Source organism: Mytilus trossulus, chromosome 10, assembly GCF_036588685.1.
Source record: "Mytilus trossulus isolate FHL-02 chromosome 10, PNRI_Mtr1.1.1.hap1, whole genome shotgun sequence".
Taxonomy (NCBI): Eukaryota; Metazoa; Mollusca; class Bivalvia; order Mytilida; family Mytilidae; genus Mytilus; species Mytilus trossulus.
Genome location: NC_086382.1, coordinates 75,079,960 through 75,098,915, shown reverse-complemented (window position 1 = coordinate 75,098,915; position 18,956 = coordinate 75,079,960). Strand labels below are relative to the sequence as shown.

The window sequence follows — 18,956 nt, the reverse complement described above, 5'->3', positions numbered from 1 at the left end:
ACGAAATTGAAGAAGTCGATAGAATTTTTTTTGGGAATGTAGAAATCAATGAAATTAATGAACATGACTTTAACACAAATGATGATGATGACACAGATAATGACGAGTCTGACAAAGAAAATACAGAGCCAATTCAGAAAGCTTTCAGTGATTTAGACATAAATGAATTTCTTGAAAACACTTGCAAATGTGAAAAACTATACAATAAAGTACCATGCAGCACTATTGTTAACCATGAAGTATTGTCTGAATATAGATATAGTTGTTTAGAAATGGACAAAAATTAGCTTGACATGGTAATAAAAGTTCAACTGTTTGCACACAGAAAGAATGACACAAATGTTGATGCCAAAAAACACAAAAGCAAAGAAAGAGAAAGAATAAATCAGCAGTATTATTTTAATGGCCACCAGCTATGTAGGAAGACTTTTTATTTGCACATGCAATTGGAAAATCTCAGCTAGATTCTATATCCAAATCATTGAAAAAAGAAGGTTTAAAACCCAGGACTCATGGAAACACTGGTAAAACCCGTAAGCATGCTTTGTCCAGAACTGATATTCAGAGAGTGAAGCATTTTCTTCAGGAATATGGTGTAAAATTTGGAGTCCCCTTGTCTGGTCGTTTGCCAAATCATAAAGACTTAAAGGTGACTTAACTGCCATCAGATAAAACTAAAGCTGACATACATTTGTACATTAAATATATCAAGAAGCTGCATCTTCACTTAACTACAGGGCAATAAGTTTATCTGAGTTTAAGAAGTTGTGGTTAGAGCAGTGTCCACAAATAGTCCTCATGAAACCAGCAACAGATTTATGTTCAACTTGTCAAAAGCTTTACTGTCAGTTTAAGTAACACAGGAAATATGACAGAAGAAGAAAAGACCATTTTGTTACAAAACTATGGTGGTCATGTTGAAAAGGCTAAGAAACAGAGAGACTAGTACAGAGAGCAATGCCAAGAAAGCAAGGAGAATTATACTCAGTTACCAGATAATCAAAGAAACAGAGGTCAGTACATTAAAGTTATATTTAGTGATTGTTAAAAAGCATACATTTACATTTTTACATGTACAAATGAACAAAATGTACAAGCATGTAAATTTACATTGTGCAAATGTTGTAAGGATTGAATTGTCATGAATAAACAAATCCTGATTGTGAACAATTATGTTATATTAGTCATGCTTATTTTCAATTAAAGTGTAATATATGAGCATGTACAAATGTATATATACTGAGTGCCAATGAAAGCGCAACACTTGGTTTTTCAAAAATAAAATTCATATTAGAAATGATAATCTTTCAAAATAAATTGTTTTTGAAAATTAACAATCTTAACAATAGATCGATATGAAACAAAAATGTTTCATTGTTATCTTTTAGACGCTATAGGTAAACGAAACATTCAATGTCGAATCATCAACTTACAGTCCTAACAAAACATGTTACAACACCGATGTGCAGCGCAATCTCGACAGCGCCGTGGAATTAATCATCCCGGACGTTTAATGTGATCTCGAGGAATGTTGTTCCACTTGTCCCGCATTTCAAACTCAATCTGACTTCATGATATTGATGGTGGTTTTCATCGTCTAAACCATGTCCACCCTGATGCGAAATTTCCTCGGTCGGAACAAAATCGGGCGAAACACATGACATTTGGTCAAGATGGGTGCCAAATGTCTATGTAACCGCCACCGACGGTTTTTGGTACACAATGAATGATTTTTGGTCTACAGAATTCGATATTTACGACTTATGGCCGTTTAGATGTCACTAAGGAAAGACTTTGGTACTCTTTAACAATTTCTGCGCAAATGGTTCTTTACTGAAATTGCTCCAAAGGATCTACTGTGACCACCATTGAACTCTCGCGACCTTTGTACACCCATCAGAGTCAATATCGAATATGTTTGAGACAAAATGTATCGGTCTGGCTGAGCGTTTCTTGCTTTTGGTACCCGGGATGTCGCTTATCATTAAATGATCCATTTTGGTTGAATTTGTGGATGATTTGGGTTATGGTAGAGGCTACAACTTCAGTCTTTTCGTAATTGTATGCAGTGAAAGGCTTTATTGGATCATGTCCAAAACTGCATGTCGCTGGTTGTCAGACAGTCCCGGGATTTACTAAGATGTTTATTGCAGTTTCCTTAAAGTAAGGGCGGGAAAATTCATGACATTAGCCAAGCTTTAAATGACAAAATCGTGAAAATGGTGCGTATGTTGAAAAGTGGTGAACTCGGTTTATGTCCGTTCAAAATAATCCTTACTTCTCATTTGTTCCAAAAATCACTCAACCGTAAAGTTGTCGTCAATTGTCTTAACCAACTGTACAAAGATCTCATATAAATAAAATAAAAATTATAAGATTTTTTTGCGTTTTCCTTGGCACTCAGTATATATATATATACACATACATATTTGCATAAAAACATATTACATTTTTAAATACAGTAATATATACAATTTATTTGAAAATAGGAAAATGTGGTATGATTGTCAATGAAACATTTACATGTACAAAATGTACATTGAATAAACATTTTCTGTATTTTCATGTCAATAAATCATTTTGTGTAAAATGTTCAATTTCATTCACATACATTCATGCTGAACATGTTTATGATTTGTACCTAACATGTACATTGGTGTATGTCAAATGCATGTTATTATTTTTAGGCACATTCAAGTTTTGAGTTGTATCTCGGAACATTTTTCAAAGTATTGATAATTTGGGATTGATTTGGATTGCATACATGTATCAGCCAGTTGATGCATTATAAACTATGGCAAATACCCCATTTGTTTTCCACGTTGAATTGCTTTAAACAAAAAGTTTTTTCAACCACATAAAAAGCATATTTTTTTTTTGATAATTAAAAGCTGTATTGTACATTATTTTTTTAATTATTATAATTGTAACACATTATGTTTCAGGTCAACCGCCACTATCATTTGAAGGAAGCATGCATTACAGCTTTGACTATGCACAACAAATACACTATCCACACTATGCACAACAAGTGGGTCCATTGTTTTTCAAAACTCTAAGGAAATGTCAGTGTTTTGGTGTCTGTGCTGAAGGTCCAGGTAAATATAATGCTACATTTTTGCCTTTATTCTTTAGTCATGTTGGTGAATGAATATTAGTACAATGCAGTCAGCAGATGTTAAAAATATTGACATACATGTACTGTATGTCTTGTTTGCACTTTAAAGACATGCATCTTATGTTTTCAACATTCATTTGGTTAATTTTTTGTACAGTTAGTTTGATCTTTTTTGTGTATATAATTTAAGTGTGAGACAAGAGACCAAATGACACAGAAATTAACATTGTGTAAACATAATTATGACATTTATATATATTCATTGACCTTTTAGGATCACAGATATTTTACCTTGTTGATGAAAGCGAAGAGACTGGAAAGGGTGCCAATAGTGTAATTAGCATGCTACATCACCATTTTGAATATAAGTTATATGGGGAAACAACAGTCAAACTTCACATGGACAACTGTACAGGGCAGAACAAGAAGAACTTTGTAATTTGGTATGTTTTATTTCTGTCATACATATTAGTGAAAAGTTGCAATATACCTACATGTTTGTATAAACATGTAATTTTACATGCAAGTATTTTATATGAATGAAAATAGGCTTTTGTAAAGTATTAAATTGTATTTCATTTTCCTTTCTATTCACCACTGAAACTTAGAATATTTAACTGTACATCTTCAACCAGGATACCAGATAGAATGAATACACATCGAAATTATTCAAATCAATGTCTGTGATTGATTTAAATACCAGAGGCTCTAAAGAGCCTGTGTCGCTCACCTTGGTATATGTGAATTAAACAAAGGAAGCAGACAGTTCATGACAAAATTGTGTTTAGGTGATTGTGATGTGTTTGTACATCTTACTTTACTGAACATTCTTGCTGCTTACAATTATCTCTATCTATAATGAACTTGTCCGTGTAGTTTCAGTGGAAAATGTTAGTAAAAATTTACAAATTTTATGAAAATTGTTAAAAATTGATTGTAAAGGACAATAACTTCTTAGGGGGTCAATTGACCATTTTGGTCATTTGACTTATTTTTGAGTCTTAAATTGCTGTACATTATTGCTGTTTACAGTTTATCTCCATCTATAATAATATTAAAGATAATAACCAAAAACAGTAAAATGTCCTTAAAATTACCAATTACCAAAATTATAAATTGTTGGGTTGTCTGATTCATCTGAAAATTTCAGGGCAGATAGAAGTTGACCTGATAAACAATTTTACCCCAGATTTGCTCTAAATGCTTTGGTTTTTGAGTTATAAGCCAAAAACTGCATTTAACCAGTATGTTCTATTTAAAGCCATGGCGGCCATCTTGCATAGTTGGCCGGGTAATTAAACACACAAACTTTAATCTAAATACATCAATGATGATTGTGACCAAGTTTGGATTGATTTGGCCCGGTAGTTTCATAGGAGAAGATTTTTGTAAAAGATCATGGATATTTACGAAAAATGGTTAAAAATTTACTATAAAGGGCAATAACTCCTTAAGGGGTCAACTGACCATTTTGGTCATGTTGACTTATTTGTAAATCTTACTTTGCTGAACATTAATGCTGTTTACAGTTTATCTCCATCTATGATAATATTCAAGATAATAACCAAACAGTAAAATTTTCTTAAAATTATCAAAAAGTAAAATCACAAAAATACTGAACTTAGAGGAAAATCAATTTGGAAAGTCCATAATCACATGGCAAAATCAAAAAACAAAACGCATCAAAAACGAATGGACAAGAACTGTCATATTCCTGACTTGGTACAGGCATTTTCAAATGTAGAAAATGGTGGATTAAACCTGGTTCTATAGCGCTAACCCTCTCACTTTAATAACAGTCTCATCAAATTCCGTTACATTTACATGATGCGTTAAATAAACAGTCACAATCAATAAAATAGTCAAAATATGGGAACATCAGTCATCATCGTATAACAATTTAACAGGACACAACAACATCTACTATCTACGAACACATGGATTGATTTGAGTGTCTGACGTCAGAAAAATTATATACGTCACATAAATTTGTCGTTCAATGTGCATACAATAGTTATCCAAAGTACCTGGATTATAAACAATTTTGAATTTTACATAGGCAATGAGCGCAGACAGGGTTAAAAAATCAAAAGTATGTAAGAATAAATTACAGAAATCAAACTAGTCCAAAAATTATACATAGAATTTATGAGAATCCAAAACTTTTAAAAGGAACAATTTAAATTTAACAATTTAGGGGCAGCAACCCAACAATGGGTTGTCTGATTCATCTGAAAATTTCAAGGCAGATAGATCTTGACCTGATAAACAATTTTACCTCATGTCAGATTTGCTCTATATGCTTTGGTTTTTGAGTTATAAGCCGAAAACTGCATTTTACCCCTATGTTTTATTTTTAGCCATGGCGGCCATCTTGGATGGTTGGCCGGGTAATTAAACACAAACTTTAAACAAGATATATCAATGATGATTGTGGCCAAGTTTGGTTTAATTTGGCCCAGTAGTTTCAGAGGAGAAGATTTTTGTAAAACTTAACGACGTCGGACGCAGGACGACGACGACGACGACGGACGCCGGACGCCGGACGTCAAGTGATGGGAAAAGCTCACTTGGCCTTTCGGCCAGGTGAGCTAAAAATGAGATTTAATATTTTGTTTTATGGAAGGTATTCAAAATTATTATATGTGTTTACAACTAAAAAAAAACATTTTAAAGAAAGTATTGAAGTAATATATTAATGACATCACTTTATACTGCATTAATAAGAACTACCATGGTTTTATATTTATCACACTTGATTCAAGTGACTTGGATATTCATACAATATACTTGTTTTAAGAACTTACATTGACTTTTAATTTAACATGTCATATCAAACATTTAGCCCTTTGCATCACATGGAACATTTATCTTAAACAAAGAAAATAAAGAATAGGGAATGGTCAAACTTGGTCAAACTTAAAAAGAACATGTTTTGCAAGTTGCCATCTTAGTGTTCTCTGGTACAATTCTGGCAAACAAAACTTGATATTCAATTCACATTTTGTTCTTTTAAAGGTGAAATGGAGACATTATTCAGCAGAAACCTTCCAGGAAATAGCCAAATATGTTACAGATTCCTCAACGAATAACCATAATATAGCACAACTTGTTGATGATGAAGATTGCCCTGATAAATTTTTCGACTGGAAGTTATATTTAAAGCAATTGTTTAAACAGTTGCCAGCACTAACAACATATCATCACTTTCGGATGATAAAGGAATCACCAGGAGTAGTTTTTGTTAGAGAGTACTGTGACAATGATGAAAAACAGTTTCGATTGTTAAAAAATAGAGTTGTAATTAACCCATTTTCTGAACCAACGGAATTGCCAAAAAAGGGCTTGGACGCAATGCGTCAATGGTACTTGTATCAAGAGATTAGGCCACTCTGTTATGGAAGCAAAGACATTACCTGCCCCAAACCCACTATACCAAAGCCGGAAATTACAGTTATTCAGGACAGGAATAGTACAAGGAAATGTACCTACTGTAAAAAAAAACTGGACATGAGACAAGTAGAAATGGAAAATTGTTGTGTCCATTGAAACCTAAATAAAAGTTTACTTTAATATAAACACATTAAAGTACAGTTATCATGTTTTATTTTTAAATTAATACTAATTACTGATTCAAAACATATACATGTATGAACACACATATTTTTAGTGACATACAGATTTTAAGTTCTACTTAAAAAAGCGAGAAAAAAAAGTTTTGAGTGATTTTATTTGAAAAGTAGATCCATGGTTGCTTTGGAAACCGAATGGTTGCTTAATGAAACTCAAATTCACTAATCAATGAGTTTTGTTCACTTAAGTTTCATTTTGATAATATGAAAGGCTAGAAACAAAAAAAAAACCACAACAATATGTCAACTTGCAAGGAGAATAATATTAGATAAACCTTAGAAATATTGCAAAATGGTACTTTTTTAAAAAAATCGCATTTCACAAAAATTACCATAATTCTATTAATTTTAATAATTAGACCAAAAACACTTTCTGGGTGTTTTGTATCTATGTATACTTCATGAAAATGCAAAAAAACTCGTTTTGATTCTGATACCTCCATAAGCCTGGAAATCTCATGGCTGGTCACATATAATCTCCATTGAAAACTTTTAGATGCCGTGGTTGTCGTTTGATGCCATGGTACATTTTGATTTTTGTTTATCATCTTTTACATTAATTAGACCGTCTCTTTTTCAAGTTGATTTTTTTGCATTTTCCATTTCGGGCCGTTTTGAAGCTGACTATGTGGTATAGGTAATGCGTATTGATGAAGTCCGTAAGGTGACATTTAGTTTTAATTTCTGTAACATTTTGTGTGTTGTGGATAGTCGTCTCATAAGCAATCATACCACAACTTCTATTTTTTCATAAACAGTATGAAATGATTATAGGTAGAATTAATACAGAAGCTATAAAAGATCTTACATCATCCATCAACTTCACATCCCGCTATATTGATTATGTCTTCACAGTGCATAGTTCAAAAAGTTGTGACTTTAAAGAACGCAATGCCATGTACAAAATAGGAAACAACAAAACACTGAAGTCTGTCTCACATTTGGATTAAGATATACAAATTTACAAAAACGTTTTTGCCCAGATTTGATTATGCTAATTGTTTAGGTCTTATTTGCTATTTAGCAGATTTACAACGTTTGTTTAAATGGTTTTTTTAATAGTTTGACCACAAACATCACAGAATAGACATTTTAATTGTTGAAATGCACATATTGCGCAGTATTTATGGTACTGTTTGTTCTATTGCTACCATTGGGTTGACACATTTGTTAACTTTCGGGAGTATCACAAACCCAATAGCAATTACTTTGATACTTGCGTGAAAAACACCGGGTAATGTTTGATTGAAATTTGATTTTATAAAACTTTAAAATCATTTCAAATAAAGGATAAATCTTCTTGATGCAAAATTCACTTCTTTATCCGTTTTAAGCTTTACATGTTTGTTTTGTGTTTTTGTTTTATCAACTCTTCGCGATTACATAAATGTTCTAACATTTCGACCTGAAGACCTGGTTAAGGTAGTTTACAATGAAGTTGTGTTCACATCAATTAAAACTTAATTGATATGTTAATCGTGATCTACTGTTTTTAAAGTGTATGCAAAATGACGACATCACGGTGCACTAATCACGAAAATGTGTAAGTTTGAAACAATGATATTTTCAGTTTAATTTTTTGGGTAAAATAGTTTTCAAGCAAAATGTGGACACCTGATCTTTACAGTTAGTACAATATTAATAGTGAATTGTACTGTTCAAATTCAAAGTATATATTAGATTCATGTTTATGCCCTGATTTTATCTAATTGAACATAGAAATGTGATAGTACGGCTTTTGAATGCTGTCCTAAGTTTTTGTTTGTTGTACATGTACGTTGAAACATCTTGATGACATACTCACTGCGTGTGTACTCGCATGACGAATGTTTAAACTAATTATAGTATAGAAGATAATTATTTGTTTTCCTTGTTTACATCATTGCTTGTTTTATAGTGATTAAGATAATAATACAATGCAAACTGCTGTTTCCTAATGTTTGACATTTTTATCCATTATGTCTGTTTATTTTGATCATTCATTGTTGTCAATATAATGAAACTTTATGCGACTGTCACCATTGATTACATAAGGAAATGCGTGTACCCTAGAATATGACAACTGTTCATATGTATGATGTGTTTGGGCGTTTTCCTTAGAGTTCGAAATAAAGATTAGTTTTCCGATTTTAATCATGTTGACTTACCTGAATGACACTCTGTCTGCAAAGATAATCTGTATTAGCATAACATATGTTTGCAAATAAATGATAATGATCATATTGACATACCTACCCTGACAGGATAAATAAATTCCGAGCGTTTTTCATTTCCTCAGTTGGTACAGTTTAATCTAATGTACCAGTTAAGAATATAGCCTACTACTTTTTAAACAAATAAACACCTAAGCATATTAAGCATACGCTATAAATTTATTACTTTGGGATTTCATAAGGCATATTTCGTTAATAGTGACAAACAAAAAGGTAAAACATGCTACACAGAAGAACAAGTGGTCATTATGCTGAAGTTTCTTATCGACAACATGTTTGTTGAGTTTGGAGGTAGACCTTTCCAACAAATTGTCGGCATTCCTATGGGAACAAACTGTGCGCTTATTTTCATATGAATTGGATTTCCTCTAGACACTTGTCAAAGACAAGAGTATCAAAGAAGCCAGATTATTTAATTTCACTTTCAGATATAGTGATGATGTTCTTTCCATAAACAATCCGAACTTTTCTGATTGGGTTCCATTGATATATCCCCCAGAACTAGAGATTAAAGAAACAACAGACACGGCTTCCTCTGCCTCCTTTTTAGGCTTATATCTCGAATTTGACTTACACAGTCATCTCAGTACAAAAATCTATGACAAACGAGACATTTTAATTTTGAAATTATAAATTTCCCACACCTTAGTAGCAATATACCAACTTCACCTGTATATAGGATATATATTTCCCAACTTATTCGATATTCAAGAGCTTGAAGCTCCTACTCAGACTTTGTAAAACGTCATTAGTGTCTGAGTAGAAAGTTGATGAACCATGGATATGTCAAAGAACGTCTCGTCCTTTTTCTAAAAAAAAGTTCATCGGAAGGTACCAAGACCTTGTTGATAGATATTCCGTATCAACTTCTCAAATAATACACGATGGTCTTGATGTATAGATTCTGCGTATTGATGTTGTTTATCATTTTACCAACGTGTTTTATAGTTCTTTTATTTGTCTTTGTTCTATTTTTAATATTACTTTTACTGTTGAATGGTTGTATGTGATATCCGTTTGACGTGGGTCGGTACTTATACAATGTGTTTGTATTGGCTTTAATTTTTTGGTGGTTTGTTTTTTATATGCGACTTTTTGTATTTCTTTTGTTCTTATAACGTGACTCTGTACTTTAAAAGATCCCGTCAGTATGATATTATTCTATCATATGTCATTATGATATATTTCGATTATGAATTACAATATACGTTGAACCACAAACGTCAAAATCATTCAATCTTGTAGTGGAATTAACAATTTGTGGATTCTTATAAATTCTATATATAACTTTTGGACTATTTTAAATCTCGGTCTATTTCTGAAATTTATTCTTACATACTTTTGATTTTTTAACCCTGTATGCTAACATTGTCTATGTAAATTTTAAAATTGTTTGTATGCACATTTAACGACAAATTTATGTGACGCAAACAAATTTCTGACGTGAGACACTTAAATCAATGAATGTGTTCGTAGATAGTAGATGTTTTTGTGTTCTGTTAAATTGTTCCTTTTAAAATTGTCATACGATGATGACTAATGTACCCATATTTTGAATATTTTACTTATTTTGTCTGTTTATTTAACGCATTAATGTAAATATAACGAAATTTGATGAGACTGTCATTAAAGTGAGAGGGTTAGCGCTTTAGAACCAGGTATAATCAATCATTTCTACATTTGAAAATTCCTGTACCAAGTCAGGAATATGACAGTTCTTGTCCATTCGTTTTTGGTGCGTTTTGTTATTTGATTTTGCCATGTGATTACGGACTTTTCAAATTGATTTTCCTCTAAGGTCAGTATTTTTGTGATTTTACTTTTCATTGAATCGAAGTTCAATATTTGCAAAATGAAAAAAAAGGCAGTCTTTATACAATTATGATTAAATAAAGTATATGACAGGAATGCAGTTTGTATATTCATAAAATGTTTGATTCGTGTTCAGCAATTTTTGTTTGTTTGTCCTTTATAATGATGAGGCTGTACGATCACATATTCGAAAGTATTATTAAACTATTAAACAATTATAAATGTCAATTGTGGAAGTCAAAGTGAATGATGATCGAGGATACCCATCAGCTAATGAACTATATAACTATGTTTTACTTTTAGGTGGAGAACTGAACAGAACAGCAGTCATCAAGTTTGATAATAATAAGACAGTAACAATTACTCAAATGTTCTTAGTCAATGATGCTTCCGAGTTCTTAGTTGAGACATTAGTAGAAGGTACAGTACCAGATGAAGTAGACGGTATAACATTAAATGACTTCACCGAAGTTTATCATAGTTTTGCAAAAGGTAAGATAATTCTCTAATGATATAATTGTTATTGATATATGTTCACTTATGCAACTTTTATTTTATATGCAACACGACAGATGCCATTAGTGTTGCAGGAATTACTTATTTTATTTTCAGCTATAGCTTTGTTCTAAAGATTTTTTGTGTTTACCGTTGCTATCATTTCAGGTTAACATTCTTCAATATAACACTGACATGATTTATATTGTGCATACTTTTTTTAAATGAAGAAAGTTAAGTTTTATCCTGTCCTGGATTACAGCGATTAATGATGATGATCAGTGTTAATGTAACGTTGATTTTGTAAACATTTGCATTAAACTGATATATCTGTTATGTTTTATTTCGTAGGAATTATAAAGTTAAGTTCTACAAGAAGCTATGGAATGAATGGATTCACATTTGCATTTACTGTAGACCAGACGATCACGTTCAATGAATGCAAACCATTTAAAAAAACTATGGTAGCTGTTACTAGAAATGTTGTTATAGACGATAGCAAGAATGATATTATGAGGTTTAGCTCAACCAATCAAATGAAACCTATAGGTAAACAGTTTTGTGTTTTTGAATATTTGTATTCTATATTATATCATATGTAAGATATATCCTCTTGTATAGAATTTTACAATACCAATGAAGGGAAATAATTTTTGGGGGACCAAATTAAGAAAAATTGTTATTACATAGTTATCAAAGGTAAAAGGCTTATATTTGATGCACAAGACGCGCGTTACGTCTACATAAGAGAACATAAAAGTATTTGAATTTGCTATTATAAACTTTGGAAATCATTTGAAATTATGGAATAAGTCTCACTCATGGACAGATATGATTCCTTGTCCGAAGGTGGAAATACTTAAAAAGCGTTTCGATTTGATCGGCTCTTAAAAACTTCAAACAACTAATTAACAATTTCATCAGAAACGTCAAGGCCTAATGTTTAAAAGCCAAGGTTGTATAAGACCCGAAACAGTTGAAGAGCGATATGACCAAAACGGACATTTTAAAAGAAATAACCTAATCTATCTAAGGTCAACTTTGCCTGAGTTTTTATAACGTTTGGTTTGTATTACAGTTTTTGTTTTCAAATATGTTGGCCTCAATCATTACTGAACAGACATCATTTAGAGAAATGCGCATCTCACGCAGTGTATTTTCGATTTATCATTTTGAATGTCCCCCTGATATCTTTCGCCCCACTTGTATTCAGGAAACTTGGTACCATTTAATGTGATTAATTTCAGATGGTCAATTCCTCTGCGAGTGGACAGTTATATTTTTATTTTATCAGGTTTTCCTTTTCACAGATTTTCTTTTGTCATCATCTAAAATGTAATTGAAATCTATCAACAAATAGACAGCGCAAATTAATTAAACAAATAGCAAAAAAAACCCTGAAATAAACGATTTGACGAGGCAAACAATGTATGGATACATTATAATCATCCACATTGTGACCATTATCATCCTGACTTATACAGTAGTCGTCTTGTTTGCTCAGAGTAAATGCTACGTCATCGAAAGTAACGTGATTCCATTTTCCCTCTATAATCTGTATTTGTAAAATAACAAAATAACACTAAAACTATTCCTTGAACTACAGGCAACAAAAGTACTGAGCATTCCGAAAGTAAATGTCCTATTGTAAATCACTTTTCCCCAAAACCAAGGTAATCTTCTTAAACATTCTACAAAAAAGGTAAATTAACAAAAATGCTGAACTTCAAGGAAAATTCAAAACAAAAAGACCGTTATCAAATGGCAAAATCAAAAGCTCAAACACATCAAATGAATGAATAACAACAATCATATCCCTGACTTGATAGAGGCGTTTTATTATGCAGAAAATGGTGGATCAATACCTGGTTTTAAAGCTAGCTTAACCTATCACTTATATGACAGTCGCATAAGATTCCATTATATAAACGACCATGGGTAAATAAAACAAACAGACCTTATTGGCAAAGTTGTTAGAAATTCGGGTACAACATTATACGTACAGATTACATTGATAAATAAGAAGCCACAGTAGCACGGAATTAACTTCCCAAAGTTATCTAAAAGAAAGACTTTAAACTCGTTATCAGGAGTTATTTTGATCCTCGAAACACGCATTGGTTGAGGATATAAGCGTCAGTTTCCGAAGAATTTCCCTCATGCATTGACCATGAAATTTGGTAATCTTGTTAATTATTTCAGTCACATATATATCATATGAATACTGTTACAAAAAATGCTATAATACACTTCTTGTATTTGGTTTTAATTTCAGCAAAACTCAATATGAAATACTATAGGAATTTCTCGCTACATTGAAGACCCTCTGCTGGTTTTTTTTTTCTGTGGTCGGGTTGTTGTCTCTTTGACACATTCCCCATTTCCATTTTCCATTTTATATTGTTTTGTACATATTTACTTTTCATATTTCTTCTGTATTTTATTCTATTCTTACACATGATAGAACACTTAGCTAAGAGTAAGTATATATATGTTTGTACACGTGTTTTTATGTATTAGTATTCATCAATTTTATTGCTACAAGCTTTTCATCGATAATTGCTATATGTTGAAAGACCTCACTAACCGGTACATTCAATCTTAAAGTTAACAGTCTCAACTCTTGATAACCTCATTACTAACACATGGTAAATATCAGTTATATATCATTTGTAAGTCTGAGCTAACAATTTACCAAAAAAAAGGAAAACAATTTCAGCAATAATGTTATTATAACCAGATTTGAAGCCAACATAGTATTTTCGAAACATTTAAGGATAGCGATAATCGAAGTGCAGAGACATACATACATTCAGAAGCCGCAATGTTGTTACTCTTTCACAAATAAATGTTTAATATTGAAGCATAGTTTTGGGCTTTGATTTGAACCTCATTTTCTACATTAGAAAATGCCTGTACCAAGTCAGGAATATGACAGTTGTTATCCATTTTCTGATGTGTTTGGACTTTTGATTTTGCCTTTTGATTTTTGATTTTCCTTTTTGAATTTTCCTCGGAGTTCAGTATTTTTGTGTTTTTACTTTTTTTGTATATATCCTTATTTCTTTGATTTGCTTGGAATGTTTAAATGTTATGGCATTTGTTTATTGCATAAATATGTGCATTAAGATGCATGGTATTTTAGAAATGTGTTGTTATTTTGTATCCACTTGTTTTGCCATTTTAGTCAATTTTATACCTATAGTTTGAATGCAGGGATTTTTTATTGTCCATATATATGTCCCTACTTTGCTTATGAGACTGATGAAAAAAAGTATAACAAAACAAAGAACTTTTACATTCATTTGTCTATTGTAAATTTGAAAAGGTAAAAGTCCATATAAACTGACAAAATCAAATAGTCAAATTGAAACATGAAAATGTCCGCTGAAAATAATTCCGTAGAAAAGTATTGAATTGATCTTTCCGACGCATTATTTTCATCTCTACTCCCTGCGTCCGTTTTGTTTTTTGGGGAAAATACTAAAATTGGGCAATAATTTCAACGAAAAGACAAAGTTAAGGCGTGTTTGACTTGACTATAATGTCTTGAAAACGTATAGAGCAAAAGTATTTAAGTTACCATCTCGCTTCAGATTCTATTGTTTTTATATATTCAAGTAACAGGTTGGCCTAATAACAATAAATAAAGACAACAGTAGTATACCGCTGTTCAAAACTCATAAATCCATGGACAAAAAACAAAATCGGGGTAACAAACTAAAACCGAGGGAAACGCATTAAATATAAGAGAACAACGACACAACACCGAAACGCAACACACACAGTAACGGACCAAGCAACAGACAAAACATCGCGAGAATAACAAATATAACATCAAAACCAAATACATGAATTTGGGATAGACAAATACCGTGCCACGTCTTTTCTCAATACCTCAAAACAATGGCCATCTTCCTGACTTGGTACAGGACACTTTTAAAGGGGAATAAAAGTGGTGGGTTGAACCTGGTTTTATGGCATGCCAAACCTCGCACTTTAATGACAAAGTTAAATATAACATTGAAATGACAACATAATATTACAGGAATACAATACAAATAAAAAAGAGAACATATTAGACAAAGAAAAGCATGATTAATAGATAACAAAAAGCATCAGGTTTAAAATTCAATACGCCAAAAACTCGTCTTGTCCACACAAGATTCACCAGTGACGCCCAGATATAAAAGATCGAAAATGAAAAAAGTACAAAGTTGTACAGCACTGAAGATCATAAGTTGAAAAGGTTTTGCCAAATACAGCATTGTTTTAATGCCCGGGATGAGAACACTATTATATAGAACGATTCATGCTATTGCAAACAGTAAATTTTAACAAATGAATGTGAAAGATATATTCATAATGAAACTAAAGTATAAACTTATTACAGAAAACTAAACCCGAATACATGATGCCAAGTTCAATACAGCATAGACACACCAGAATCAGTCCAGGCGTCAACGCAATTAAAAAAAATGACGTCACGTACGATGGCGAAAAGGCAAACGTTATGTCACATTTGAATTTATGAAATTTAGAAACAGCATGACGTCACACATGAAAAAATATAATTTAAAAGTGAGCTAGAATTGGGATTGCTTTAAGATTATATTAGAACTAAAAACTTATAATTCATTTAATAAAACAAAATGCATATTGCAATACTTATTAATAGCAATTAACTGTAATATATATATGCCCAGATTGTTATAAATCCAACTTCAAACGTAATTAATCGTACAAAATTAAATATGATTAATAAAGGCGTTGATTAATTTTTCTTTCCGTAACATCTAAATTTAATAAAAAGACGTCAACACATTTGACAAAATGAGAAGATGAGAATTACAAATATAACATTAAACCTATAAACTAAATACATGAATTTGGGATAAACAAGTACAGAAACACGTCTTATAGTAATACGAATTCCCATTCAGCAAAACAGTCACAATCGGGAATAAGTCACGTTTGGTAATTAAAAGATTAGACGACATAATGACAAACCACAATCTACCATGTGGTAAAAATGCCCATAGCTAGTTTGGTTAAAGAGACATCATATGGATCCACCAATTCGTGATGGTGTCCATCAAATTTACGGAGTGTCAATTTTAATCTGTCCTCCTCATAACTTTGATGGAGCAGTTTCTGCGTAAGGAGCACACTCCTGTATATGAAGTCCGTATAGTGTGAACAAGCACGTGAATAACGTATCAATTGTGATATGTAAACACCATACGAAGGGGCAGAGGGTATGTTACTGCTAGGAAATGGGAAATTGATAATTGGGAAGTTGAAATCGTCCCGTTTATCATAGATTGTCGTGTGAAGTCGTCCATCTACGTCAATATTTAGGAAAAGATCAAGGTATGAAGCAGTCCTTTTAGTATCAGTAGTATCCTTAATTTCAAGTTCACTAGGATATATGAGATGTAAGTATTGGCTAAAGTATGGGTTGTTCAATGACAAAACATCATCAATATATCGGAAAGTAAAATTAAAGAATTTCGCAAGGTGCTCTTTCTTTTGTCTTTTAGAAGGTTCTGAATAAATTCTGCTTCATACGAATACAAAAACAAATCAGCCAGCAGGGGTGCACAATTAGTACCCATTGAAATACCGACTGTCTGTTGAAATATAAATCCTCCAAACTCAACAAATATATTGTCGATCAAAAAGTCCAGCATTTTAATAATATCATCTTCAGTATATTTTCTGGAAGATTCAGTGTCATTCTTTACAAAATATGAATTATTGTATCCAAAAACAAGAAATTTGTATCTACGATTCCCATTTTTATAGAAAAAGCTCTGTTTTATGAGATGGCGAAGTCGATCTTTCAACTGAGCATGAGGAATAGTAGTGTATAGCGTAGAAAAATTAAAAGTTTTTATGTTGCTGCAAAATTGCAAAGATTGTGATCGAAGGTTACATTTACTGTACTAATCAATGATATACTAGTATATGGGTCAAAATAAACAAACATTACTAAGATCATTGTAAGGCCAACTAAATTTCTTTGTTCTTGAGCATGATGAGATGTTTTAAAATTATTAAAAAATGAACAAGAAGATGAGAAGTCGTGCTACTCTTACTTTCCTTTAATCAATGCAAAAAAGTTAATATAAGTGAAACATAATTGGTTAAAAGTTCATGATGTTAGGGCTAAAAACAAAGAAACCTTTAGGTGGTCTTAATAATTCGATTAACTGCAGGACAGTATCATCTTTAAACTTTTAAGGGAAAATCGTGAAAATCATATTTACATTTCTGCAAATTGATTGATTTATAGATACATTGTTGCTAGTTAATGTGCAACTATTCAGAGTATCAATGATTTAGAATAGAAATGGGGAGTATGTCACCAAAGAGCAGATAACATCCTTGTCTAGGACTGGAATAAGTTCAACGCATCATAATCATATGTACAAGATGATACTGCATAAATGTTAACAAAACCGATATTGTTTATTTTCAGAAAGAACAAACATGCAATCATGCAAATCAAATTTTTAAGTGTTTAAAAGTGTCATCTGGTCAACAAATGTGCAAGTTGCAGTGTCAAACAACTTCTGCATCTCACCACTGGCACATCTGGAATAATTTCCAGATTACCATTTCTATAGTCCTCTTTAAGTTTATATGTGTAAATTGCAGTGGGTGTAGTAGTATCTTCCACATCTTTGTCATATATAATGTTATAAAAGTCAGGAAATCCTTGAACAACACTAATAACTCGACCATTCCATTTTCCGTCTTCAAAAGTATGTACAACTCGTTTCCCAACAAATAATGGAACATTCTGAGATTTTCTCTCAGACCCTACACCTTCACCAGCATCTTTAATCAATTTCAACACATTTTCTGTTAATTTGTCAATTGAGTGAGCTTTACCCTTTTCGGTAACATGATAAATCTTTTTATCACTTACACTTTGCTTAAGCACCTTTTGTCTAAAGCGAATTTGGGAAATTAATGCTTTCCTCTTTTCTGACACCCCAGGTATTTCCTCCAATATCGTACCTACTTGATCCCTGTTTTGCCATAAGCCAAAGTAGATAATGTCATTTGTATGTTTGCTCTTTGCTTTTAAGACCGCTTTTTGTTTTTTCTCCAATGCAATTTGCTTATCCTTTAACTTTTGCTTTCTGTGCTCTGTAATTTCTGCTAACCTTTTTCTGTACTTAACACGAATTTCCCTTCCTTCCTTTATACTGTCATTGAGAAGCTTTTCTCTTTCTTCCTGTGATAATGTTTCTAGCCAATCGGATGACTTGTTAAATACAAACATTAAGAATGCTTCATTTGAAATTGTAGAAGCATTTGGCCTATACCTTAGAAAAAAATCCAACATACCAAATACGCGCTCTGGCAATTTATTATGTGGAATAACAGATTTAGATTCATTTGTGTTGGCTCAAAGAATTTTCCACCAGGCAGTTGCTCCTTCATTGCTCTTTCCAGAACGCCATGTAATCCTTTAAATGCCATCTGTGCAAAAGCACATGCCTTTTCATCAATGCCATTTACAGGTTGGATAAGGTTATCAAAAATTTTGTCTTTTTCCATGAGATCATCAGAGAACGGATATTCTTCTCCACTAACAAATGAATTTGCATCTTTACTCATTCTCTCTAAATATTGCAAAAGTGCAAAATAGTTTTCATTTAAGTGTAACAC

At 32.0% G+C, this 18,956-nt stretch overlaps 1 pseudogene; it reads left to right on the top strand.

The window, feature by feature from the left end:
- The first annotated feature begins 293 nt into the window (after positions 1-293).
- On the top strand, positions 294-6,667 carry LOC134688170 (uncharacterized; annotated as a pseudogene).
- The last annotated feature ends 12,289 nt before the right edge of the window (positions 6,668-18,956 follow it).